The sequence below is a fragment of the Piliocolobus tephrosceles genome, chromosome 5, assembly GCF_002776525.5.
Source record: "Piliocolobus tephrosceles isolate RC106 chromosome 5, ASM277652v3, whole genome shotgun sequence".
NCBI classification, from domain to species: domain Eukaryota; kingdom Metazoa; phylum Chordata; class Mammalia; order Primates; family Cercopithecidae; genus Piliocolobus; species Piliocolobus tephrosceles.
Window position 1 is genome coordinate 127221237 of NC_045438.1, and position 25948 is coordinate 127247184.

The 25948-nt window shown below is 50.9% G+C and overlaps 2 long non-coding RNA genes across 2 annotated transcripts in view; one reads left to right on the top strand and one right to left on the bottom strand.

Moving 5' to 3' along the window:
• LOC111543030 overlaps positions 1-2703 on the top strand; it is a 24008-nt gene extending 21305 nt beyond the window's left edge. Inside the window, exon 2 of the long non-coding RNA XR_002731735.1 lies at positions 2373-2703. This is a non-coding gene — a long non-coding RNA (uncharacterized LOC111543030). The remainder of the gene's footprint in view (positions 1-2372) is intronic.
• Positions 2704-7059: 4356 nt separating this feature from the next.
• On the bottom strand, positions 7060-24461 carry LOC111542900. The gene is made up of 3 exons (XR_002731693.1): positions 24297-24461; positions 23940-24105; positions 7060-7534 (listed from the first exon to the last, which is right to left on the bottom strand). It is a non-coding gene; the product is annotated as an uncharacterized LOC111542900 (long non-coding RNA).
• Positions 24462-25948: the final 1487 nt, after the last annotated feature.

Genomic DNA, 25948 nt, shown 5'->3' on the forward strand with positions numbered 1-25948 from the left:
GCAAGCTCCGCCTCCCGGGTTTACGCCATTCTCCTGCCTCAGCCTCCGGGTAGCTGGGACTACAGGCGCCAGCCACCGCGCCCGGCTAGATTTTTGTATTTTTTTTTTTAGTAGAGACGGGGTTTCACCGTGTTAGCCAGGATGGTCTCGATCTCCTGACCTCGTGATCCGCCCGTCTCGGCCTCCCAAAGTGCTGGGATTACAGGCTTGAGCCACCGCGCCCGGCCCTCCTAGTTTTTTTAAAGCTGACTCTTATATACACATTTACACACACTCACATCACGCACATATTCACAAATATACACTCACATGCACTCACACATTTATATACACATATATCTAACTTTATTACATGTTTAATGTACATGTCTTTAAAAGTTTAGAAACAAGATTGTGGAATCATGAAATATATCACCATTTTGTCAACTAATTTTTTTATTAAATGAAATATTGAGAACTTTCCCCCCAGGTTATTACATATATTCTTCTCCAACATAATTTAAAATGACTGTATAGTGCTCTTTGGGCATAAGGCATAACATTTTATTAGTCATCACCTGTTGGTCATCCATCCATTTCTAGATTTTTGCTATTGTAAATAACACTGAGATGAACATCTTTGCAGAGAAATCTTTGAGGGGGTCGCTAACTTTCCAATTGTCTGTTCATGTCTGTCTACTCCCAGGTTCGATTTTGAGCCTTTCTAGGCAGGATCTATGTCTGATTTGTCTTTGTGACCCCAAAGTCTAGCTTGGCTGCTGGTTCACTGAAGGCATCCAATAATGGTTGAATTGAGTTGCTTTTCTAGAGCACGTACCCTGGGCTGAGGAATTGGGAAGGTGGGCTGATGAGGAAAGAGCCCACCTCCTCTGCTAGAACACTCAGGGGTCCCCAGTGCCTCTATGCTGCTCTATGCTGGGCCTGCTAACTTCTCCTAGGAAAACACCTTCCCAAGCAGAGCCACTGGCCATCCCAGAGGCTCACTGAATGGCCCTCCTGTATCTCTTATCTTCCCAGGCAAACTGAACCTTACCCGGACCCTCCCCCTTCATACCGCCCCCATCTCTGACTCTTTTGAGTTCTTTTTTTTTTTTTTCTTGAGACGGAGTCTTGCTGTGTCGCCCAGGCTGGAGTGCAGTGGCGCGATCTCGGCTCACTGCAAGCTCCGCCTCCCGGGTTCACGCCATTCTCCTGCCTCAGCTTCCGAGTAGCTGGAACTACAGGCGCCCGCCACCACGCCCGGCTAGTTTTTTGTATTTTTAGTAGAGACGGGGTTTCACCGTGTTAGCCAGGATGGTCTTGATCTCCTGACCTCGTGATCCACCCGCCTCGGCCTCCCAAAGTGCTGGGATTTCAGGCTTGAGCCACCGCGCCCGGCTCTTTTGAGTTCTTTTGTTGTGTCTTCAAGCTGAAGGCCCAGCAGACAGAGCCCTCTCACCTGCCCATGTCTGCTGGAGCAACGTTGCGGCAGCTCCCAGCTCCCCATGCAGTGGCCCCCTCCCTGGCCCCCACTTCTGACAGCACAGCCCACTTGGCTCCTGAGAAGTGCCCACGTGGCACACCTCACCCCTGCCCCTGCTCTGCCTGCCACCTCTCATGGCACCAAAGGAGCCTTTGTCTCTCCTCATGGGGACTCTCAGCAGATGCTGACATTCTGACTGAAACAGAATGTCATGGATTCTGAAGTGGAGACCCAGGTCCCAGTGTTTCAGTGGGTCTTTAAAAAAGAGAGAAAGAGGCCGGGCGCGGTGGCTCAAGCCTGTAATCCCAGCACTTTGGGAGGCCGAGACGGGCGAATCACAAGGTCAGGAGATCGAGACCATCCTGGCTAACACGGTGAAACCCCGTCTCTACTAAAGAATACAAAAAACTAGCCAGGCGAGGTGGCGGGCGCCTGTAGTCCCAGCTACTCCGGAGGCTGAGGCAGGAGAATGGCATGAACCCGGGAGGCGGAGCTTGCAGTGAGCTGAGATCGCGCCATTGCACTCCAGCCCGGGAGACAGAGCGAGACTCCGTCTCAAAAAAAAAAAAAAAAAAAAAAAAAAGAGAGAGAGAAAGAGAGAGAGATGGAGAGAGAGAGAGAAAGTGAACAAGAGCACGAGAGGTAAGAGGCAAAAGCTGAGAGGTAAAACTTACTAACTTAATTTCCCCTCACCAGCATCCACACTCCCAGCCTCCTGGAATTTCCTCTCTTCTTTTTGATTTTTAATCTCTTCTTTTCCTCTCTTTTCTGTCCCTCTTCCCCTTTCACTCCTTTCCTTCTCTTCTTTCTCTGTCTCTCTCTCAGCTCTGACACGAACATCACCCCCCCAGCCTCCTGTCCTCCTCTCCCCTTCTTTTTTAAGTTTTTTTTTTTTCTTTTAACTTTCAAGGTCATTCCGGACTCCTGACGCCGCCAGTCCCGCGGTGAGACGTGAGCACCATTGGCGTCCGTGGCCTCTGTTTCCGTGGCAACCCAGTAACCATTAATTTTCAATTAAAGGAGACAAAAAGCTCGATGACAGCTCCAGGTCTGCTGAAGATGTCAAGAATCTGTATTAATATACAGCAAGAGAGCATAATTGTGTGTCCATCTTCCAGAGCAGCGAAAAATGGAGGGATAATTACCAGCTCGAAAGCCACTCTGTAATTTAGTTCTTACTGTCACCACAGCCCTACACATTAGCATAAATTAAAAGCAGAGTTTATTGTTATCAAAGTGCATTGATATCGCCAGACCTGCTTTCTTCCTTTTAACTGTTTGTTGTGGGTGAGTGACTCCCCAACTCTTGCCAGGGTCTCCCCAGAGTGGGAAGAGTGGACGTGTGGCTGCTAGACCTGAAGGGTCTAGCTGCCAGCCTCCCTCAGGGCAGGTGGGGACAAGGGTCAGGGTGTTGCCCCTCTGATAGGGCCTGGGGATGATTTGGGGGATGGAAGAGGCTTGGATATTTATTCACCTTTCACATGTAAGTGCTTTGTTTTGCCTAGGAGCACTCCAGCCCTTTGCAGAGGGGGCTGCTGCCCCATCACGGGTCCCCCTTTAGTGCCTAGTACAGTACAGGGCAGGTGATGAGTGCTCTAAGGCAACCTGTTAAACAAAGGAATGGTGCATGTGTAGGGGTATCCCCCATGGGGTGAATGTCAGTGGAGAGACCTTGCATTCCCTGTTCAGGGTGCGGCTAGCTCAGGTGAAGATGCTCCTGTCTGTGGCCCAGTTCCTGCTTGGCCACCCAGGACCCCAGCTCCCCAGAGGGGTCCCTCTGGACCCCACACCTCTAATCTTGCCTCTTGGCCTCCCACCTCCATGGCCTGGGTCCTGCTGCGGCCACCGCCTTCATACTCACCTCTGAGTGGTTGCAGCACCTCGAAGTGTCTTGCTGCCAGAGTGCCAGTGACAGCCACAGAAATCATGAATTTCCGTGAATGGGGGATGCGGAGTTTCCTTGTATTCTATCCAGAGAGAGCTGTCCTTCAGAGGGGAATTTAGTGTAATTACCCTTAAGGGAGCGATCCTTACACAGTCAGTCACAACACTGACCTCCTGGCTGAGATTTGACAGCAAAATTGCAGGCTGTGTACTCAACAGAAGGGGCATCCTCCTTTTTTGGGGGTTGAGGGGGGAGGTGGGAAGGAAGGAGGAGGAGGGAAAGGAGACTCAGAGGCTTTGAAAAGAAAAGTGCTGGCTTACAGCTGCCAGGCGAGCGGGTTCTCCTTGGCAAGGCGTCTACAGGGCAAGGAGAAGGTGTCCAGAGATCCCCTGGCACTTCACCTGGCTCATGAAGAGGGGCCAAAGTAGGCACTCTGGCCCTTCAGATCTTTGAGCTCTGGTTTGTGATCTTAGCTAAAGTTAATCTTATTGTAAGAAGGATTTGGAAGGTACTAGGCACTATTTGATAAACTTCTCAGGCATGTTTTCCCAAACATATCTGTCCCTTGGTCCCTCCCCAGTGCTAGAAGTTCCACTGTTCCTTTTACCTGTAAGTTGACAGATCCAAGACCCAGTAAACCTGCACCTGGGTTATCTGGAAGGACTAATGTGCTAATCTGTGACCACTCCGAATTTAGCATGGATGCATCTCTCAGATGTGCTGGCGCATCACATGACTGAATGCAAAGGACACGGGGATCAGGCAAGTTTCCATGAAGGATTGGAAAAAATCTGGTGTATGGGTAGATCTTGATGGACTGTGAAACCTGGGAAGGAATAGAGGTAAATCCCCAAATCTCAAAGTTGGAAGGGACCCCAGAAGCCAATGGGTCTGAACTTCGCAGAGGAGTTACCACCTCTCTGTTCTACCTCTATCCACAACACAGGGCTGGGTGCGGTGACTCACGCCTGTAATTCCAGCACTTTGGGAGGCCGAGGTGGGAGGCTCATCTGAGGTTAGGAGTTTGAGACCAGCCTGGCCAACATGGCAAAACTCTATCTCTACTAAAAATACAAAAATTAGCCAGGCATGGTGGCACGTGCCTATAATCCCAGCTACTCGAGAGGCTGAGGCAGGAGAATCACTTGAACCTAGGAGGCAGAGGTTGCAGTGAGCCGAGATACTGCCATTGTATTCTAGCCTGGGTGACAAGAGTAAAATTCTGTCTCAAAAAACAAAGCAAAGCAAAACAAAACAAAACAAACAAACAAAAACAACTCAGCCACCTCTGCCTGCAGTTTCTAACAGCAGGAGCTAGCTGTCTCTATAGAGGCCCATCCTGCTGTTACATAGCACGGACCATTGCCAAATTCCTCCTGAGTTCAAATGAAAATCTGTGTCCATGAAATTTCTTCCTTCCTTTTGGAACCCCTTTGGAACAAATCTAGGCTTTCTTGGGAGGGACAGCCCTTCAGCTACATGGGGACCATGCTCAGCTATTCGTCATCTTCTCCTCCAAGTCTGGGACCCAGTAGACTCATCACCTCTGCCTCATCCTTTTGGGAAAGTGCCCAAAAGTAGTCTGAAAGGGGCACAGGATGGCCCCAAATGCAAACTCAATGTTTTTTTTTTTTTTTTTTTTTTTGAGACGGAGTCTTGCTCTGTCGCCCAGGCTGGAGTGCAGTGGCCGGATCTCAGCTCACTGCAAGCTCCGCCTCCCGGGTTAACGCCATTCTCCTGCCTCAGCCTCCGGAGTAGCTGGGACTACATGCGCCTGCCACCTCGCCCGGCTAGTTTTTTGTATTTTTTTAGTAGAGACGGGGTTTCACCGTGTTAGCCAGGATGGTCTCGATCTCCTGACCTCGTGATCCGCCCGTCTCGGCCTCCCAAAGTGCTGGGATTACAGGCTTGAGCCACCGCGCCCGGCCGCAAACCCAATGTTTATTGAGTATCTGCTATGTTCCAGACAGAAATACCCACCATATCTCTTTTCTTTTTTTGGAGACAGAGTCTCGCTCTGTCACCCAGGCTGGAGTGCAGTGGCACGATCTCAGCTCACTGCAAGCTCCACCTCCTGGGTTCAAGCAATTATCCTGCCTCAGCCTCCTGAATAGCTGGGACTACAGGTGCATGCCACCACGCCCGGCTAATTTTTTGTATTTTAGTAGAGATGGGATTTCACTGTGTTGCCCAGGCTGGTCTCAAACTCCTGAGCTTAGGCAATCCGCCTGCCTCGGCCTCCCAAAGTGCTGGGATTACAGGCGTGTGCCACTGCGCCTGGCCCCATATCTCTTTTCATCCTCTCCACCAATTCAGTGAAGGGAGGATATATTAATCCCATTTTACCATAGAGAAAAGAAGGACCCAAGAAGCTTCAAATCACTTGCACCAAATCACCTGCCAGCAAAGGGCAGAGCCAGAATTGGGAGCCCAGACTCCTGACTCAGGCCAAGGACTTTCCTTGAGAATCCAGCTGCATTGGTCCATACACCCCTTGAGCACCACTGGGTTTGGGGAATGAGCTCTGCCATCATTCTCCTGTCTTTCCACCTCCATGACGCTGTTCTGCAGAGCCTTTCTCTCCACTTGGCAGGGAGAAGGAATTCCAGGGGAAACCCAGCTTAAGTCCTGCATCCTCCCTGAAGGCTTCCCTGCCCATCCCAGGCCTCAGTAATTGCTTCAGTAAAATGACAACATTGGACGTTATTTACTGACCACAGGACCATGCTTCAGCACCTACCCTAAGGTATTTGATTCAATCCTCCAGGCATTTGCCCTGGCTGAGGGTTCTACCTGAGCTTCTCTCCCCTCAGATACCTGCATCTCCTTCAACGACCACCTTCTCTGGGAGGTCTAACCTAACCATCCTTTCCCAGGTTTTTGTACCTGCTCTATTTCTTTCTATAGTTCATGTCACCTTCTGAAGAGTATTTAATTTATTGATTATTGTGCTCATTGCCTATCTTCCTCCTCTTTAAGTTCCAAAAGGACAGAGGCTGTATTTTGTATACTGTTGCATCCCAAGCACCCAGAACAGTGCCTGACATACAGTAGGTGCACAAGCCATATTTGTCAAATGACAGGAGGAAAACTCAGAACCCTTTGAGGCAGGTGTGTTGTTTTCATAGCAGAGAGGAACTAGGGCTGTAGTTCTGGGTTAGGTGGTTTGTCCAAGGTCACAGAGCTGGCCATACCCAGCTGTGTGTTGGGCTGCTGAGTATGAGGCCGTTTGGGGTGGGCCTTGAGCCTGATCCTGTTCAGAACAGTGTGTGAGTGTGTGTGTGTGTGTGTGTGTGTGTGTGTGTGATGGCTTCCTAGGGGATTTCTGCCTGCATTCCAACCAGCAGGTCCTTCCGGGCACCCTCCCCTCCTTTACAGGGCTTCTTCCCTTCCTGCAGTTCCTTTCAGTCCCTGCTTTCTTGCCCCAAGCCTGGAGTGGCCTGCAAGTGCAGTCCAGCTCACCTCCCTCCCCTGAGCACATCGGTCCCTGCCTGGGCTGAAGTCCACACCGGGAGCCCAAGGTGCCCCTGGAAGGCCCCCACCCTGGCCTCCGAGTGGCTTCTCTCCCCAGAGATGTAAATCCGGGCCTCAGAGTGGCCACACAGAACATACATCTTAAACAAACACTTCTCCTTGCTGTTTATCTCCCTGGCCTTTAAACAAACTCTTTCAAAGGTTTCTGCTGATAGGAGAGATTTACTGAAAACCATTCCTTGCTTAAAAGCCCCGGGTTTATGCTGCTGGGGTGGGGGCAGTGGGGCCTTCAGGCCTGGGGTTTCTCTGCCTCCGGACCACATGTTTATCCTCCAGGCCTTGATAGAGGAGCAACACAGACTAATCTTTATGGAAAAGAAAATAATAAAAGCAGGAAAGGGGAGGGGTGGAGGCTGGGGGACATTTGGTTCTTGTCACTGACTCCAAGAGGCTGTGGCAGGTCCGGGTGTGGCAGTGCCCACCACACTGTAGCCCTGCCTGTGGGGGGTGGGGTGAGCTGAGCATCCGGGAGGGGTGGGGCTCCCTTGAACTTTGGACAGAAGGCCCTTGGGCAGGTGAGCCTCTTCTCGGGCTTCAGAGACAGAGTGGGCCTCTCCCTGCTGGATGGGGGGTGGAGGGAGGGCAGCAGTCACATGATCATGTCTATTCCTGCATCAACCAACACTCAGAAGGCACCTAGCCTGTGCCAGGACCTGGGGGTGGAGAGAGGAATTGTTGTTAACATTTACTTCAGCATTTCTGTGGGCCTGGTACTGTTCTAAATCGCTTACATGAATCAACTCATATAATGGCCCCAGAAGTAGATTCTATAATTATCTCAGTTTTGCATATGGGGAAACCAAGTCACAGAAAGATTACTGGCTATACTCCAGAGGTTTTGGTTTAACTGGGATGCAGGCTGGGCATTGGATTCCCGGATGCATCCTAAGTGGGAAACTATTGCTGTAGAGATTGACATTCCCATTTCCCACCCACTCCCCACTTGTCCTCCCAATAATACAGTATCTCATCCATTTCAAGGTGTCTCACAATTCACTGACAGCGGTATTTCTTTCTTAGTGGATCATAAAATAATGGTGTATCTTACACATAAAATAATGGTGCATCTACACATAAAATAATGGTGCATCTTCAACAAAATATAGCAATAGAGAACTAACTTCTACCAACTGTGGGGCCTGGGCTGGATGATTTGTATCCATTATCTCATTTAATCCACCTCCCAAAGCTTCAAGATAGGTCACAGGAGCACCTCTGATGAGAAAACCGAGGCACCAAGAACTCAATAACCTGCCCAAGATCACCCAGCTGGTGGGAGGTGGAGGCAGGATTTGAATCCACAATTAAATGGCCTAATATTTATCCCTGACCCTTATAGAGCACCTTATATGTTTCAAACTGTCTTCTCACCTGTTTTGTCCATTGAGGAAGACACTGAAATCCAGAAAGGTTAAGTGACCTGCTCTAAGTTACACATCTGACTTCTCAAACTATAACTGTGGGAGAACCATGGAAAGTGGGTTTTGTTGTTGTTGTTGTTTGCTTGTTTTAAGCCTACCTGGGCTTTTATAGCTAGAAGCCACTCCTAAGAGAACGTGATCAGGAAAGTGGGCCAGGGCAGGGACCCCTGAGAGTGTGGGCCATCCTGGGGTCTTGGGTGCTGAAAGTTGGAGCCAAGGCCTGTTGTGGGACCTCCCAAGGGTGGAGGACCTGAGCAGGGGCAGATGTCATTGCAAAGACTCCACTGACTTCCGTCTCTGTTTTGTTTGTGAAGTGAAGTTGCTGCAGTGGCAGGTGGGGAGACAGCAGAAGGCAGGGTAGGAATTTCCAGTCCTTCCCTGGGCCCATAGCTTAGGCCGGAAGCCACTCCCTTCCTCCATGTTTACATGCAGCAGGCCACACCCCTTGAGATGGCACAGACTGACACTCCCTTCCGGTCTCCCTGCTCCGGGCCAAATACTTTTTCACTTTAAAGCACCTTTCAGCACTTGGGCCCTGAGCTGGGGAGCATTTTCAGGGAGGAAAGAAGGGAGAGGGTATGAGGAGGATGCTGGGGATGGGTTGAGAGAAGGTGGGGAGCTGCGGGTAGTTGAGACTAGGACGAAGTTATGTGGGTGATTGTCTTGCACCCATCATCTTTCTTTTTGTATTATTCTTTCCTTATATAGTGACCTCCAGTTTCCAAAACCTTTCCTTCCTCCTAGCAACTCTTGCCCTAAGATACTTAATTCACACCAAGGTAAACATGACTGATAACAGTTTCCAAAGTGATCCTTTCAAGGGCATTTTGGCAGTGGCCTCTTTATTTGTTCATTCATTCTTTGATTTGCTGAACAATTTCCTTTGGCATTCCTAGAGACCCTCCATCCTATCTTGAAGCCTTAGCTGGGACACCTCTAAGCTGTTTGGTGGGCTGCTGTCCAAACTCTGAGCTTTGTGGGTAATGACACCCACACCCTCTGACAGCATGTAGGTATGTTGGCAGCAACCCAAGCTGTCTTTTTTGCACCTTCAATGGAAGGAAAGGTAATTTCTCCTCATGAAAAAAGATTGGGAGACTTTGCCTAAATGAAAAGGGAGGTGCTTTAATGATAGATCTCCAGGCATCAAATCTATCAGTCCCTCTGAGTCTGGTCATGGGCTGAGCTATCCAGGGCAGCTGAGCAGGAGCCCATCCAGGACATCAGAACTTGGGGTAGAATTTCCACCCCGCTGGCCCTCAGGGCTCTGCATAGATTTCTCTCTCTGTCCTTCTTGGCAGGGAAGTGGTTGATAATGAGGAAGACCCTGAGCTCAGAGCTGGAAGATATCCAGGGAATCATCTACCCAGTAGTTTGCAGAGGACAGAATGACTCAAAAGTATACCGAAATCCAAAATATAAAACAGCTAAGAGTTATAGCTCCAGTTGAAGGCAAAGGTCTAGACCCTGCCTCCTCTGCTCTCCCACTTGGCCCATAAGTGGTCCAAAGCTTTCCTGTGGACCTCGAAAGCTCAGGAGAACATGAATAGAATCCGCCAAGCCAGTCTAGTGATCCATTTTATAGACAAAGAAACTGAGTCAGAGCATGATGGGATGGATGAGAGTCCTTAGGGCCCTCCACCCTCCCATGATCACTTCTGGTTCATGTTCATTCCCTGGACTCACAATGTATCCTTCTTTCTAAGTTGACCTGCACAATTCTACAGACTCTTCAGGCTCAGCTCAAATGTCACCTCCACCCTGGAGTGTTCCTCAGTTCTCTCCTCCAGTTCTGGCCCTACTCCCACCCAGTTCGGTGTTCCTGGAGCTCACTGCTTTTGCATCTCTCTTAAGTTCAACCTCTCATTTCTGCTCATTTGAAGCAGCTCTTTTCTCCCTTGTCAGGCTGTTGGTCTCCTCAAGGTCAGGAGCTTTTCAAAAAATCCGAAGCCTCCAGCCCATGAGTAGGTGTGTAATCATAGTGAGGCTGCTGACATGTTTTCTTGGGTGATGGTGAGATGCTTTGCCCACTGGGGTCAGGGTCACCCTACTGGATGACCTTAGTTCTCATCAATTTGGTGGGGGTGGGGGGCATTGACTTTGATTAAACAGTTACTTGGATACCTGAAGTAGGGCAGGGACGTGGATACAGAATCTTCAGAGCCTGGGGAGGAGGGACCCTTCTGCTCTAAACTGTCCACTCGCTCCATCCTCAAGAAGATGGAGAGCAGAAACAGGGGTGGGGGAAGAGAGCTGGGCCCCGCATACTTCCCACCATCACTGATTTCCCCCTTCTCTGGCATTTTAAGAGCTCAGACTCAAACCCTTCAAGGGCTTTTGAAACAATTAGATTAGAAAGTACCCAGTGCTCGGTCTAATTGCTTAAAAGCCACTTGAGGCTCCAACTGACCCAGAGTAAAGCCTGGGGGGGTGGGCAGCCAGGAGGGGAGACCCGAGACACTCTGTCGCCCTGTTTCCCAGGCATTTCTGGACAACCAAGCCCTACATGAGTGATGGTGCCAAATAGGGGCCTTCAATTGTTCCCGGGGGGCAGAGCCACCATACTCTTCCTGCCCCTTTCGCAGCCCTTGCCCCCAGGGAACCGCTCACATCTAACCTTTCTCTAAGATACCTTCTTATGCAAATTTCAGCATTCCTAGGGGTGATTGGAGCACTTATGTCCAGAACCAATTTTCAGTGTCAGAAAGTGGATTGAGCCAGTGTAAAGAGGCCCAGAAGTATCAGGAGACAAGCCTTGGTGTGTCCAACTCAAGATGATGCTTTGCTTCTGTGATATTCCGAGATGAGGGATTTTGCAATCTCTAAGTCAGTTCCATTTCTCCATGCTTTCCTGATTACTCTTTTCCCAAGTTCTTTTAAATACATATATATACACATACACACACACACACACACACACACATACACATATACATTTATTTATTTTGTTTGAAACAGGGTCTCGCTCTGTCATCCAGGCTGGAGAGCAGTGGCATGATTATGGCACACTGCAACCTTGACCTCCCAGATTTCAATTGATCCTCCTGCTTGAGCCTCCCCAGTAGCTGGGACTACAGGAGTGTGCCATTACATCCAGCTAATTTTTAAATTTTTCATAGAGATGGGGTTCTTACTATATTGCCCAGACTGGTCTCAAACTCCTAGCCTCAAGTGATTCTCCTGTGTTGGCTTCCCAAAGTGCTGGGATTATAGGCATGAGCCACCATGCCCAGCTTTAAATATAGTTGCTCCGTAAAATTCTTCTCTCTGGCTTAAGATCTTGCAATGGCTCCATGTTAGATAGGAGCCATTGCAATGTTAAGCTACAGAGACGTTCCCCCAGCCTTCCAGCCCCTCTGTAGTTTGCTCCCACCTCACCTTTCCAGCTCCATCTACCCTGTGTGCCCTCAGCTCAAACCCACTGTGGTGCCTTTTCACAGGCCATGCTCTTAGCCTCCATTCTTTCACTATCTGAATGAAGTCATGTGTTTATGTGCCCAGCAACAGGCCAAGCAGAGGGGACACTGAGATGAATGAGCCACAGGCCCTGCTCTCGGGGGGACACATTCTAGCTGGGACATGAAAACATAAACAGAAGATTCCTTTGCCAAATTCTTCTCGAGCACCTCTATGTGTCAGACCTGAGGACACTGAGGTAGACAAAACAGATAAAGTCCCCACTCTTGTGGAGCTTAGATGGTTGAAGGAGAAACAGACAGAAACACGTAAGCAAAGAGATATACAGTCTGCCATGGGGAGATTAATGTGTGAAGGAAAACAAAGTAGGGGGAAGAGAAGGACCTTGGAGGTGAGGATATTTGAGCAGAAACCTGAATAAAGGGAAGGAACTGCTTGTGCAATGGTCCTGAGGCAGGAGTGCCTTTGAGTTTAATGAGGAGCAAGGAAAGAGACCAGTGTGATTGGGGAAGAGTGAGGGAGGGAAGAAGGAAGAGAGAAGAGTAGAGGGAGCAGGGGCCAAATCACGAAGGATGCTATAGTCCCGGCAGGCCTTTGGATCCTATAGTGAGATGAGAGCCACTGGGGATATTGAGCAATGGGTGATGTCAGTAAACACGTCTTTTTTTTTTTTGAGACGGAGTTTTGCTCTTGTTGCCCAGGCTGGAGTGCAGTGGCGTGATCTTGGCTCACTGCAACCTCTGCCTCCCAGGTTCAGGCGATTCTCCTGCCTCAGCCTCCCTGGTAGCTGGGATTACAGGCACGTGCCACCATGCCTGGCTAATTTTATATCTTTAGCAGAGATGTGTTTTCGCCATGTTGGTCAGGCTTGTCTCAAACTCCTGAACTCAGGTGATCCGCCTGCCTCGGCCTCACAAAGTGCTGGGATTACAAGTGTGAGCCACCGTGCCCAGCCCAAACACATGTGTTTTTTTCTTGAGATGGAGTTTCGCTCTTGTTGCCCCGGCTAGAGTGCAATGGTGCGATCTTGGCTCGCCATAACCTCCGCCTCCCGGGTTCAAGCGATTCTCCTGCCTCAGCCTCCCGAGTAGCTAGGATTACAGACATGCACTACCACCCTGGCTAATTTTGTATTTTTAGTAGAGATGGGGTTTCTCCATGTTGGTTAGGCTGGTCTTGAACTCCCGACCTCAGGTGATCCACCTGCCTCGGCCTCCCAAAGTGTTGGGATTACAGGCATGAGCCACCATGCCCGGCCAAACACATGTCTTAAAAGGCTCACTTTGGCTGCTGGTGGAGGACAGCCCGGAGGAAGGGGCAAGAGTGGAAGCAGGGAGAATAATTCGGGAGCCACTGTAATAGTCCAGGCAAGAGATGGCAATGGTCGGGGTATTGGGAAGTGGTTAAATTAGTGATAGTTATAATAGAGTGTAGACACTAGTATGAGAGCACAGGCCGGGGACTCCCTGCGAGACCTGGAGGCGGGAGTGGGCTGTTGACAACAAAGGATTGCTGCAGGTTTGACCATGAAGCCAAATCTTCAAGAAGATGGAATTTGTAGAGACAGGAGGTGAGAAAGTGGGGCAGAGGAGCAGCACATACTGCAGTGTGTACTTCATGTCTTGCAGGGACCTGGGGGCAGCGTAGACAGGCCAGAGCATCATTTAGAGGCAGGGAGTAGGGCAGGCTGAGGCTGGAGGGCTTGAGAGGGGCTGGACACCAAGGTCAATGGCCAAGTTGAATTTGGGAATTCTGTATGCAGCAGGGAGCCACAGAAGAGTGTTAAGCGTGGCTGCATCGTGATCCAGTTTGTGTTCAAAAAAGATCACTGGCTGTGGAGGGGTGGGCGAAGGACTGGGGCCTGGAGGACCAGTTAGGAAGCTGTTGTGGTGACATGGTGATAGATGAGAGTGGCCTGGACTAGAGGGGCTGTGATGGGACTTGGAGAACTGTTTAGAAAGGAAAGTTGCCAGGATGTTCAGAGTTGGCTGATCAGACAAAGGGACTAGAAAGCAGAAGGAATAAAGAGTGACCCACCTTCAGCTCCAGTGCCTTTAGACAAGGGGCCCTATACTTAGGGCCTTCCTTTGGCCCTCCTCACAGTGTAGGAGTCTGTCCAGAAGCAGGGAGCCACCCCCACTCCTGAACCATGCTCCAGATACCCAGCGCCCTAGAAATCCCTGCCCTAAGGGCCTGTACCCTGCATCCAGGACTCTGCAGGTCACCTCCCCAGGTCCAACCTCCAGAGGGTAGCCTGTGTCTTGGCTGTGAGCTGAGTGTGGGGCATGTGGTCAGCAGTTTCGTGTGCAGATTGGAGTATCCACACACGTGCTCTTGAAGCCCTAGTTTAAGGTGGAGGTGGGATGGGAAGAGAAGAGGCAGGCTGAGGGCAGGGCTCGGGGAGAGCAGAGGGAGCTTCTCCCTGTGCGGTGTCCCTGTGCAGAACTCCGATAAGCCTGAGAACTCTACATTCAAATCTGGCCTTCCAGATCTTTAGAAGGTGTATGTGTCAGCCTAGGAGAATAGAACACATTTTATTAAACAGTTTGTTAACTTGATTTTTAACTTTTAAATATTTAGACATATGGAATGTGGGCCTCCATTTGTACTTTCGCTTGGTCTGAGAGGGGTGAGTGGAAAACTCCCGAAGGCCCGGATTATGTCTTATTTGTCTTGTTCACCCTCCCCCATCTCCCCAACCTTGGGCCCCTGGACCTTGGTAATTTCCATCGAACTGGAAAGAGAATCAGATCCTAGCCTGACAGTGAGAAATGCAGACTTGATGAGACCCCAGGAGGGAAAAGGTTGGTCAGGCAACTGACTGCAGAGGGCTTTGGAGGTGTGGCCAACGGCTGGCGAGGAAGCTGACCCAGTGTCCAGGGGTTTAAGAGCAGGCAGACTGCCTGGGTTCAAAGCCTGGTTCTGCTCTTTAGGACTGTGTGGCCCCAGCAGGTTGCTAGCTCCTGGTGCATCGGCCGCCTTCTTGTAAGACAAGATAACAATCATAATCCCTAACGACCTCAACTGCCTAGTTTACTGGGGGAAGATGTAGTGCTTGGCATGTAGTGAGTTCTGTGAAAGTTTATTATGTGAAATGACCCCTTGGAAGGAACTTTTAAGCCCAGCTAAGGGGCAGCTCCTGGCAAATCAGAGAAGGAGACGTTGGTTTTGGTGCCAGACTTTTCTTCTCCCACTTTCAAGATCCCCCATAGCAGATGGGGGCTCAGTGACCAAGCTGTTCCCCCTCTTCCACCAGGGCTGTCTGTGGCCTGGGGTAACTCCCTCTGTTCTCTGTGTCTTTAAGCTCCACCAGCTCCATCCTCTTGTTCCCTGGGGACTTTGCCACGCAACCCACTTGCTAATCCTGGAGGACCTCATTCACAGGAAGATATCAGTGGGCCCAGTGCTGTGCTGAGTGCCCCAACAGGTTATCTCATTCAATCCTTTTTTTTTCCATCAGGGAAGTTGAGACAAATTGTTCACTTCTTTTAATAATCCTCTGAGCACTGTTCCAGATATTCTTATCCTTATTTCCCAGAGGAGACCAGAGCAGAGAGAGGTTAAGTATTTTAGTATTTCTCAGCCGCAAATCTTGGACTAGAATCCAAGACTGTGTGGCTCCAGAGTCCACTCTTGACTTCGATGAGTCCTGCCTTAGTCAGAACTAGTGGGACACTCCTGCTTAGGAAAGAGGTGGGACTTTCTGGAGCCAAGGCCATGTCCCACAGGAGGCACTCTGATGGGACAGTAGACACTGAGGCAGGCTGACGGTGGGTTGATGTTCTGGTTTGTTGGGGAGAGGAAGTTCTTTTGGTTTCCTTCAGATTATAGCTAAGGGCCTTCCAGGCAACCAACCAACTAACCAACCCATCAACCCTTTCTTTTCAAGGGACATGACTATGGGTGGGTCTGGAAAGACAGGTGCTTTGTGTGTTGAAAATCCTGAGGCAGACAGCTCTGTTTGGCAGTGAGTGTTCCAGACGGAGGGGATCCTATAGGGACAAGGAACTCCCCCTTCCGCACTCCAGCCCCGTCTCAGCCCTACAGCCTGTCCCTACCGGGGGGCTGTGGAAGCAAGCTGATAACATGGACCCTCCGAAAGCTGCCAGCCTTGGGGATCAAATGCCTGTGAAATAACACTCAGGCATCACATGCTTGTTGAGTGGAGACAGAGATGCCGCGTCCTGGTCCTTGCTCTCGAGAGCTTCCAGTTTCCTAGCAGGATGGGCATACACTCTGGGGAAACTATCCCATGGAAAGAGTGTCGGAGATCCTGGCCCTGTGGCCCTGACGAGAACTCTGTGTGACTTGGACAAGTCACTCACCCTCTCTGATCTTGGTTTCTCACCTGTGAAATGAGACAGTTAGAATTGATCACTGGGTTAAACCTTGTTTTTCCTCTTAAAATTAGCTCTAATGAAATCTGACACAGAACTCTGCTATGAAAAGTAGAGCCACTCTGCTTGTGAGAGGCAGGAGCAACCTTCTCTGGTTTCTTCCTCTTCTTTCAGGATGATCCCCAAGGGCGGCTCTCAGTGTCTTTCACTGAAGGCATGAACCTCAGGGAACAGCTCAGGAATGGCCTCACAGAGGCAGTCCACGTGGGCTGCAAGGCTAGAAGGACTTTGATGAGTGAAGGTGTGGGGAGGGCACACTGGGCAGGAGACACTGTGTGAGAAAAGATGCAGACAGGGAAGGAGCCAGCCTGGCTGGGGGTGGGAAGTGCTGGAGGAGAGGGAGTGCAAAGAACCCAAGAAGGGGTTCTCAGGGGATGCCCACGGGAACTTTACAGGAGCACCAAGGGGCAAAATGATATTTACAACTGAGAACTCAAGTCTAGGCCCCTTCCTACAGAGATGGGTGGCGTGCATACCCTGCTGTGAGGGGAGGGAAAGAACCAGCATTAGGGAAATGATACAGTGTCCTCTTTGGAGGGTTGCTTTAAGGGTGAAATTAGTGAAGATAGCTAATTTCACTACATAGATAAATTAGTGAAGATCTGTCTCAGGACAGAAGGAATACTACATAGGCATTTTGTTAAATACGGTCAGACCAGGGTGGACCCTGAGCTTGCCAAAGGTCTGCATCTCTCCTGGCCTTGGGCCCAGTGCTGGTGGTGATAGCTTAGAATTTCAGCAGCTTCTATGCTCAACAGTTACGGTGATTATGAGATGTACGTGTATGTGTGTGTTGAGGGGATGTGGCTGCAGGTGTCTTTCAGCCACCTTCTAACATGCATGCTAGTGCGCGCGCGCACACACACACACACACACACACATGCACGCGCGCGCTCAGTCTTTTCTCTAGAGCTGGTGCATTCCTCACCACCCCCACCTCTTCATCCTCCGAATCCCCACCCCATCCCCATTGCTTCAAGTCCATACCTTGCTCGGCCTTCTTCCTCCCCTCTCTCTGAGTGCCTGGTCCTCCCACCCACCATAAATCTGTAACTCGGGAGTGTGTGTGTAGGGGGGAGGGGGTGGAAAAGCAGCAAACCAAACCAACCCCAGCTAATGAAAACGGCGATAAATCTCTGTCTATCAGGTTTGTTGTGAGCACAAACATTGCCAAACAAGGGCCCAGATGGCCTGCAGGCCCTCCTCCCTACGGTCTGCAGAGCTTTAAATGGAAACGGTTGCTTTATACATCTATTTACTACTTGGAAATGGGGGATGATTGAGACCAGGGGTGCCTGGCCAGGAAATGGGGTGCAGACCAGGTGTGAGCTCTCTGCCCTCTATGCCTGAGCAGGACTGCTGTTTAGTCCCCAGCCTCCACCATTTCTGTTCCTGGTGAGCCCTCTCTAACAGAGGCCATCGGGCTGGCGTGGGGAAGAGGCCACCTTGCTGGCTGACATTCTGGTCTCCACAGCCTGGCCTCAACCTGCTCCAAGACACATTCCTGGCTAGCTGGACCCAATTCCTCACTGTTGTTTTCAAAGTTCTTCATCTTTTGCCTAGAACTTTCTCTGTTTTCCATACGGCCTGCCCTGGATGGGTAGAAGTGGAAGCCTATCTTGTCCTTCAAGGCCAAGCCAAACCCCACCTCCTCTAGGAAGTCTCCCCATCCCTAGTCCTCTCTGGGCTCTATTCCTGTAGCATCAGCCACAGACAGCCTAGGCACTCTTTACAAGACACTTGCTTGGGAGGCGGATAGGTCTGGGTACACAGCCAGGCTTTTTAGCTAAGGGACCTTGGCAGGTTAATCTCTCAGCCTCAGTTTCTTACTCTATGTAATAGGTATAATTATGATGCCTACTTCTCACCTGCCAAATAAAAAATAAATAAAAATAAATAAATGAAGCAAGTGTAGAATGTGCTTAGCAAAGTGAGGAGCATAGTCTTAGAGATTTGGACATGTCAGCCTTTATTATTGATGCCACCCAGCCATGACTGGGAATGATTCTTCTCTGTGCCTTGTCTTTTCACAGAGATGTGTGTGTGTGTGTGTGTGTGTGTGTGTCTGCATGCGTGTCTCTGCATGTCCTACTTTGGTTTCCCCTGAAATCAGACCCTGAGACTTGCGTGCAGGTAGTTTACTGAGGAGGTGATCACTGGAGGCTGGAGGGAGGGAATGGGGAAGTGAGATAGGGATGGGATAGGAGAAAAGCCAGTGAAGAGTGGTTAATGATTGAGTTTCATTGGGGGCAATGGGGGCTCACTGAGGAATCATGAGAACACACCACGGAATTGTCCCACGGAGTCCCAAGGCAGCCAGGTTGCTTATCCACCCATTCTTATCTCTTATTAATAACTTGAGGGTTGCCCCTGCAGTGTTAAATCCCAGCTGTCCTGCAGGCTGAGTAAAGCTCCCTTGGCCCCTGCACTGGAGAAACCCTGCAGGTGAGAAGCAGAAAGGCTGCTTAGGGTGGACAATTCCTGGGCTTGCTGACACCTTCCCAGCACAGTGGCGGATGAGTGAAGAAGTGGGCTAGAGGACATGGGGTGAGGCACGAACAGCATCCTCTGCTGAATCATCACCTTTCAAGCCCTGACAGCCTCCAGCATGGCATTTTGCACACAGTAGGCACACTGTAAGTATTTGTGGACCAAAAGGAGGTTTGATATTAGAGCTGGGAAAACCTGGACTCCCCCTATTGTTCAGTTTTTAATTCATTGTGTGATGCTAAGCAAGACATAGGACAACTCTGGACCACATATTCTATAAAATTGAGACCTTTCTACCTTCTCTGCTTATGCCATAGCCGGGTTGGAACAAGCTGGAATGACATTTGGGGAATGCTCAGAACAGATAAGAAGTGGCTGTGATGATGATGATGATGATGTGTGTAGGGGAGGGGAAGGTTCCCCTATCTAGGCATGATCCAACCGAGAGGTACCTAGTTATGTTATTCACTCTGTGGTCAAAGTACAAAGGTGTGTTCCCCTGGCACTGGCGGGATGACTCCTGCCTCTTCCTATTCCAAGACAACCCCAAAGGTAAAACATGGAAAAAGAAAAGGCCATGGGGGTAAGATCTGCAGACTCCTCAGTGAAAAGGATCCCACATTTCTCTGCCTACCAGGGATGGCCTGTGGTTCTTTTTACCTAGGTCAGTAGTGGGTTTTACGGATGTCTCCTGAGTGTAAAAACCATTTTGTACGGCAATTCCAAACTTGGCGGTGGGAGGAGTGGGGGTGGGGGTGGGGTCTTGGAATCCCTAGGGAGCCCACGGATAACCCTTAAGACTCCTTAAGTCCCTTAAAAATATAAGTAAAAAATGGCCAGTCATGGTGGCTCACACCTGTAATCCCAGCATTTTGGGAGGCCAAGGTGGGCCGATCACCTGAAGTCAGGAGTTTGACACCAGTCTGGCCAACATGGTGAAACCCTGTTTTTACTAAAAATACAAAAATCAGCCTGGTGTGATGGTGGGCCCCTGTAATCCCACCTACTCGGGAGGCTAAGGCACGAGAATCGCTGGAACTCGGGAGGCGGAGGTTGCAGTGAGCCAAGATGGCGCCACTCCAGTCTGGGAGACAGAGCAAGACTCCATCTCAAAAAATAAAAAATTAAAAAAAAAAAAATATATGTGTGTGTGTGTGTGTGTGTGTGTGTGTATATGTAAAAATGGAGTGCTTGAGTAAACGTGTACACATAAGTCACTCTGAATTGGTGACCTGAAGCTTCCAGCAAATTCTCAAAGGAGTCTGTGACCCAAGAAAAGTAAATTTGCTCTATCCCAAAGCTCCCATCTCAAAGGGGAGGATACTGAAGTCCAGAGAGGGTAAGCGACCTGCTGGGTCACACAGTAGAGGCTGGATAGAACCCAAGGTCTCTAACCCTGTGTGGCTTTGTGGGTCTGCCAGGCAGACCTAAACAGTTAGGTCTGCCTGGCTGCACAACGAGAAAAGCAGGCTGGTTCATCAGGACACTGTGCTGAGAGTCCATGGCACATTACAAAGTCTCTACTTGCTCCTGGGGGAAACATCTCAAAGGCATGATATAGTCTGGGGATGAGGGTGAGCACTGAGCTCTATTTCCATGGAAAACAGAACAAGGAAAAACTAGGCCAAATGTGGAAAGAAATGGAGCTCTCTGTTACTGAGAAAGAGTGCTGGGGCAGGGAGTGCTCTTAAAACTCAAGTGAAGCTTGGGCAACGTGGCAGGTCTTAGTTTCCAGAGGCAGAGATGGAAATGATCATCATACCTACCTCTAAGTTGTGGTGAAGATTAAAGAAGATGATGCAAGTGAAAATGGCTTATAAATAAGAAAGCAGTACACAAATGCTAGTAATGATCTTTACAGCAGTGGCCTGGTAAATACTTGTTTTGCTGCTGAGAATAAATTGTATACCACCTGGATGTCAATTACCCAATTCTGGACAGCTGTGCCATTGTCCTTTAAGCCCTTGCAGCCCACTGTTGGAGCGAGAGCCCTGGTTTTGAAGTCAAACCTGAATCTGCACCTTAGCTCCACCACCTGTGCACGTGTGTGACTTTGGATAAATCATGTAATTCTCTCAGCCTCGAATTGTCCATCTGCAAAACAGGGACACATGCCTACCTCATGAAGACATAATGAAGATTTGATCAGTTGGTTACAATGAAAATATCTATAATGGTGACTGGCACACAATAGTTACTCAATAAACATTAGCAATTTTGTTCCTGTTCCTCAACAGTTTATAACTTTGGATAGTTTGTTTGCTGCGTAGTTTCTGTCTGTCTAACATTTCTGTCTTCTCCACTAAAATGTAAGCTCTGCAGCACCAGGACATGCCTGTCTTGTTTACCGCTGTGTTTCCCAGGCCGGGCACACAGTGTGCTACAGATATTTGTGAAATGAATGAGTGGAAGTGCAAAAGCACGTTTTTAAAGGATGGGAAGGAACTCTGACAATGTGAGAATGCTCACATTGGATCAGCCCCAAGGGGGACCTGGAGCTGTGCCAAGAGTCCTATTAGGGGTCAAGAGAGTTGGCCTCTGGTCCTACCTCTGCCGCTTAACTACCGAGCCACCTCCGGGCAATCTGTTGGCCCTCTCTGGCCCTCTGTGTGTTTCCTCCAGAGCGTGGGAGCCCTGAGATTCCAGGGCTTCCCTCTTAGAGGCTGACCTCCAAGGAGCTCTGGCCAGCTGGGAAGTGTGGGATTTCGGGATAGTTCAGGGACTAAATAAAGAGAAAGGAGAAGTGGGAGAGGATAAAGACCGGGAAGGAAGAAAAGTCAACGCGTGGCTGCGGCTCTGGGCAGCTGTGGGTAGGGGTAGACTGAGGGAAGGCCGCTCTGGGCCAAAGCACTGAGCTGCTGTGCGCGCCCCCGAGCATGTCTCCGCCGCGGCTGATGCGCCCGAGCCTCCGCCTGCCCCTCCCTTCCTTGAGTGCCTCGCCAGTTCCCGCCGTCACTGACTTTCTGACTTCTTAACTTGTCAGCAAATCCCAGAGTTAAAAATGCACACGCACCCCGGCCAGCCGCCAGCAGGGCCGTCTGGCCGAGGCTCCAGATGTGGGGCCACCGCACGGGCCGCCCGCCCCGCCGCGCAGACTAAACAATCGGCCTTGGCCGTGAGCGCAGCGCAATTCCAGATGCAGCGTCCCTCGCGCCGCGCGCTAATTGGGCCGCGGGCGCGAGGCTCTGTCAGCGCCAGCAAGGCCCTGCCCAGGGCGGCCTTGGCCAGGCGCCCGCCCGCTGGGCTACCTAAGGCGGGGGCAGGGTGGAGAGATGGAGAGGAATGGTGGGGGGAGGGGGGTTGGGGGACGAAAGGGGGAGAGAGAGAAGAGAGGAGAGGAGGAGGAAGAGGAGGAGAGAAGAAGACACAGTGAGACAGGCCACGAGACAGCGTCAGCTCTGAGACAGAGAAACACGAAGGAGGATAGCTTCAGAGACAAAGAGAAAGCCAGAAGCACTGAGCCATATTCAGATTAAGGAGACAGAGAAGGCAGAGAGGGAGAGAGACCACAGAGAGTTGGAGAAACAGAGGCAGGGCAGACTGACACGAGAACAGAATCAGGAGAGACCAAGATAACGAGAAGGAAACGAACGTGGACGCGGCAGGGAAGAACGCAAGCGGTGGGAGCACAGGAGACCCGCATGTTTACCACCGGTTCCCTGCTGCCTTATAGGTGTCTAACTCCTTTTGTTTTATAGTGTCTCCTCCCTTTACATTCTCACTTTTTATCATTCTTCCTAGACCCGGGCGAAGCCGGGAACTGAGCCCACCCGCGCGGTGATCCATTCCTAGTCTGGCTGGGGGACTGCGTAGAGAAGGAACCTGAGCCGTCGAGATTTCACTTCCAAGCCTGGGCTTGGAGACAGGGGTTCGCCTTGGACGCTGTCGGAGGGTGCGGGATGGGACTCCGTGGGGATCTGCCTAGAGGCAGGGGATGCCCCGAATGACCTCTGTAGGGCCCGTCCCCAGGCAGCCACCTCGGCAGCACCCTCCTTTCCCATGCGCCCTGGGGCCTCTTTAGCTCTAGAGACAGGAGGATGACTCAACACAGGTTAGTCAAGACCCAGGGCAGGGAAGCCCACCGGGGACCACCCGGGGGAGCCCCCCAGCCTCGCGTTCCGCCCCCGCCGGGAGGCCCGGGCGCCCTGGGGGTGAGCGCGGAGGGCAGTGCGGCGGCCCGGCGGCTCTTGGCGGCCCCTCTCTGACAATCTTTCCTTTGTTTGTTTTCTTAAATCTGGGAGGCCCGAATTCCTGCCGGATTCCGTAGGTTTCACTCAGGAAGGAGGCGCCCCCACCCCCACCCCCTCTCACGTCGGGCCCGGCTGCGAGGGGAATGGCAGGTTGTTCCCGGAGGCCAGCGGCGCGCAGCCCCACGGCCCGGGCAGGGCGAGCGGGCGCCGGGCGCGGCGGAGAGTCCCGGGCGCCCTGCCCGCGCGCGCCACCACGCAGCCCCGCCGGAGGGCCGCGGCAGCCTCGGCAGAGAAAATTAAAAGAAAAAAAAAAAAAAAAAAAATCAAACCAGGAGCGCTTTAAAAGACATAGAGTAGCCCTCCCCCCACTCAGCTTCATTCCACACCCCATCCACCTCTCACACTCCCCCACCCCTTTTTTATTTTGGTCTCCAAACTTGAGCCTCATTAATTTCCAAAAAAAATTTCCCCCAATAAAAGGCAAACATGGAAAGAAAAACAAACTATTAGAAAATAGAGGAGGGAGGAAATGTTATTTAAAAGGTTAGCAGACCGCATCATTTTCCAATGATATTATATACTCCCAGCAGTATCCAAAATATATATGGGCCCTGGGCCAAGAATGTAAAAAAACTGTTTTTTTGAAAAAACCTTTACTTAGACACAACATCTGGACCGGAGAGCGAACAAACCCCCCATTTATCACACTTAATCCTCCAATGAAGCAATCGACAGTTGACTTCTGTTTTGCTAATTTAGTTGCTTTCAAGCGCCGGCCCAGTCCAGACCGGGAATTAAGTGTCACTTGCGGAGGGCCTGCCCTGCCCCCGCCCGTCTTCGCTCCCTCCCGCGCCCAGGCTTTCGGATAGGGAAAAAAGGCCATTAATGAAGAAAGAAACTTTTTACGAATTCCCTTTACCCCCACCCACTCGGGTCAGTGAAAACCTCGACTGTGACCTAGCTCTGTCCCCTCGCCCAGTACCCGACACCCACTTCCTTGGTAGCCACGCCCTCACCCGCCAGCTGCCTACCCCCAAGATTCGGTGGAGCAACGCATCAGCCGGCACAAACTCCTGCAGCTTCAGGAGGTCACCCAGCTCACCGCCTTCTCCGCGGGTTGGCTAGGTGCTGCCATCCTCGTACCGGGCACTGCCTGGTGGCCTGGCAGCTTGACTCTTAGGCCTGGAGAGGGCAGGGGAGGGTCGTGGTGCTTGGTGGTAGGTAGCGTCCATTCCCCCCGGAAGTGGATGAGAGGCAGCAGCTCCCGAGGTGGAGGCCCTTGGCCAGCAGCATCCGGAGACAATGGGATCTTGTGAGATTGCAAGCGGGAGAGAGAATAAATCACGGAAAGTGTATCACTTGAGGATTAGTCAATAAATCCCTGGGACCCTGGCCCAGTGGGGTTGGTGCCAGAGGCAGAGCTGGCCCCAAGTGCAGACTTCCTTCCTCAGCAACCTTCCCTTCCCTTCCCAGAGGCCTCCTGGGTCTCTCTCTCCTCACCTCTCTCTGTCCATCTCCATGGCTCCTCTCCTAAACTTTGGAGCCCAAGGCACAGCCTTTTGTCCTACCTCTACCTCTTGCTGGGAAAAGTTTTACAAGGGAGCGGAGGTTTGAAGGTGTCCTCAGGCACCTGCAAGCAGAAGAGGCTGGAGAATGTGTCCAAACTCCAGCCTGCCCGCTCCTGTTCACTCTGATCCAGCCCACCCCCCAGTTCCCAGCTCCCAGCCCTGGCAGAGTCCACAGGAACAGCCTGCACTCCTAAAAGAGGCCCCCAGTACCCTGAACCCCAGTCCTCTGCAGACTCTCATGGTGGTCTGGCTGGGCCTCAAACTTCTTGAGGAGGGGCCCTGAGTTCTGGCTGCAATCCAAATGCAGTCTCAAACCTCCTGAGTCCATCCCCCAGGCCCATGGAAGCCTCATATCTGGAGCACTCTCCATACTCACTCCAAAGGGCATTTATGAGTACTTAGTATATTCCAGGCAGTGTGCTAGACTCAGGACATTTGGAGACTAATAAAACTCTCTTCCTGCCCCTCCCGTGGGCCTAAGCCTCTACTGGGCTTTATTTTCTGTTCATATGGGGATATTATATTACCCAGCTTTACTCTTTCCATAACCAGTCATTGAGCACCTGCGGTATGCCAGATACTGTTCTAGGCACTGGGGGGTCAGGGCTGAGCAAAGGTCATTTCTGCCCTCCAACTTGCCAGGGAGACAGACATGCCAACAATTAATTCCAAGACAAGGCCAAAAATCAGGGGCCATGGAAGGCATTTATAAAAGCCTCAGAGGAGGGACTGACTCACCTTGGCTGGGATAGAAGGAGTGTAGGCCGGGTGCAGTGGCTCACACCTGTAATCCCAACACTCTGGGAGGCCGAGGTGGGCAGATCACGAGGTCAGGTGTTCAAGACTAGCCTGCCCAAGATGGTGAAACCTCATCTCTACTAAAAATACAAAAATTAGCCGAGTGTGGTAGCGGGTGCCTATAATCCCGGCCACTCCGGAGGCTGAGGCAGAGAGTTGCTTGAACCCAGGAGGAGGAGGTTGCAGTGAGCCGAGATCATGCCACTGCACTCCAGCCTGGATGACAGAGTGAGACTCTGTCTCAAAAAAAAAAAAAAAATAAATAAATAAATAAATAAATAAATAAATAAATAGGATATGATGGATCACAGGGTGGTGGGGGTAACCTCATCACTCTAGCTCTTTTTTTTTTTTTTTGAAATGGAGTCTTGCTCTGTGCCCCAGGCTGGACTGCAGTGGCATGATCTCTGCTCACTGCAAGCTCTGCCCCCTGGGTTCACACCATTCTCCTGCCTCAGCCTCCCAAGTAGCTGGGACTACAGGTGCCCGCCACCTCACCAGGCTAGTTTTTTGTATTTTTTTAGTAGAGACAGGGTTTCACGGTGTTAGTCAGGATGGTCTCGATTTCCTGACCTCGTGTTCCGCCCACCTCAGCCTCCCAAAGTGCTGGGATTACCGGCTTGAGCCACCGCGCCCAGCCGTTGAGCCACCGCGCCCAGCTGCACTCTAGCTCTTAAAGCCCATCCCGGGGGACCATACAGCCTAATGGTTAAGAGCAAACGGTGTGGTTTAACTTCTTGCTCTGCCACATCAGTTGTAGGATCTAGGGCCTCTTGGTTTCTCTGA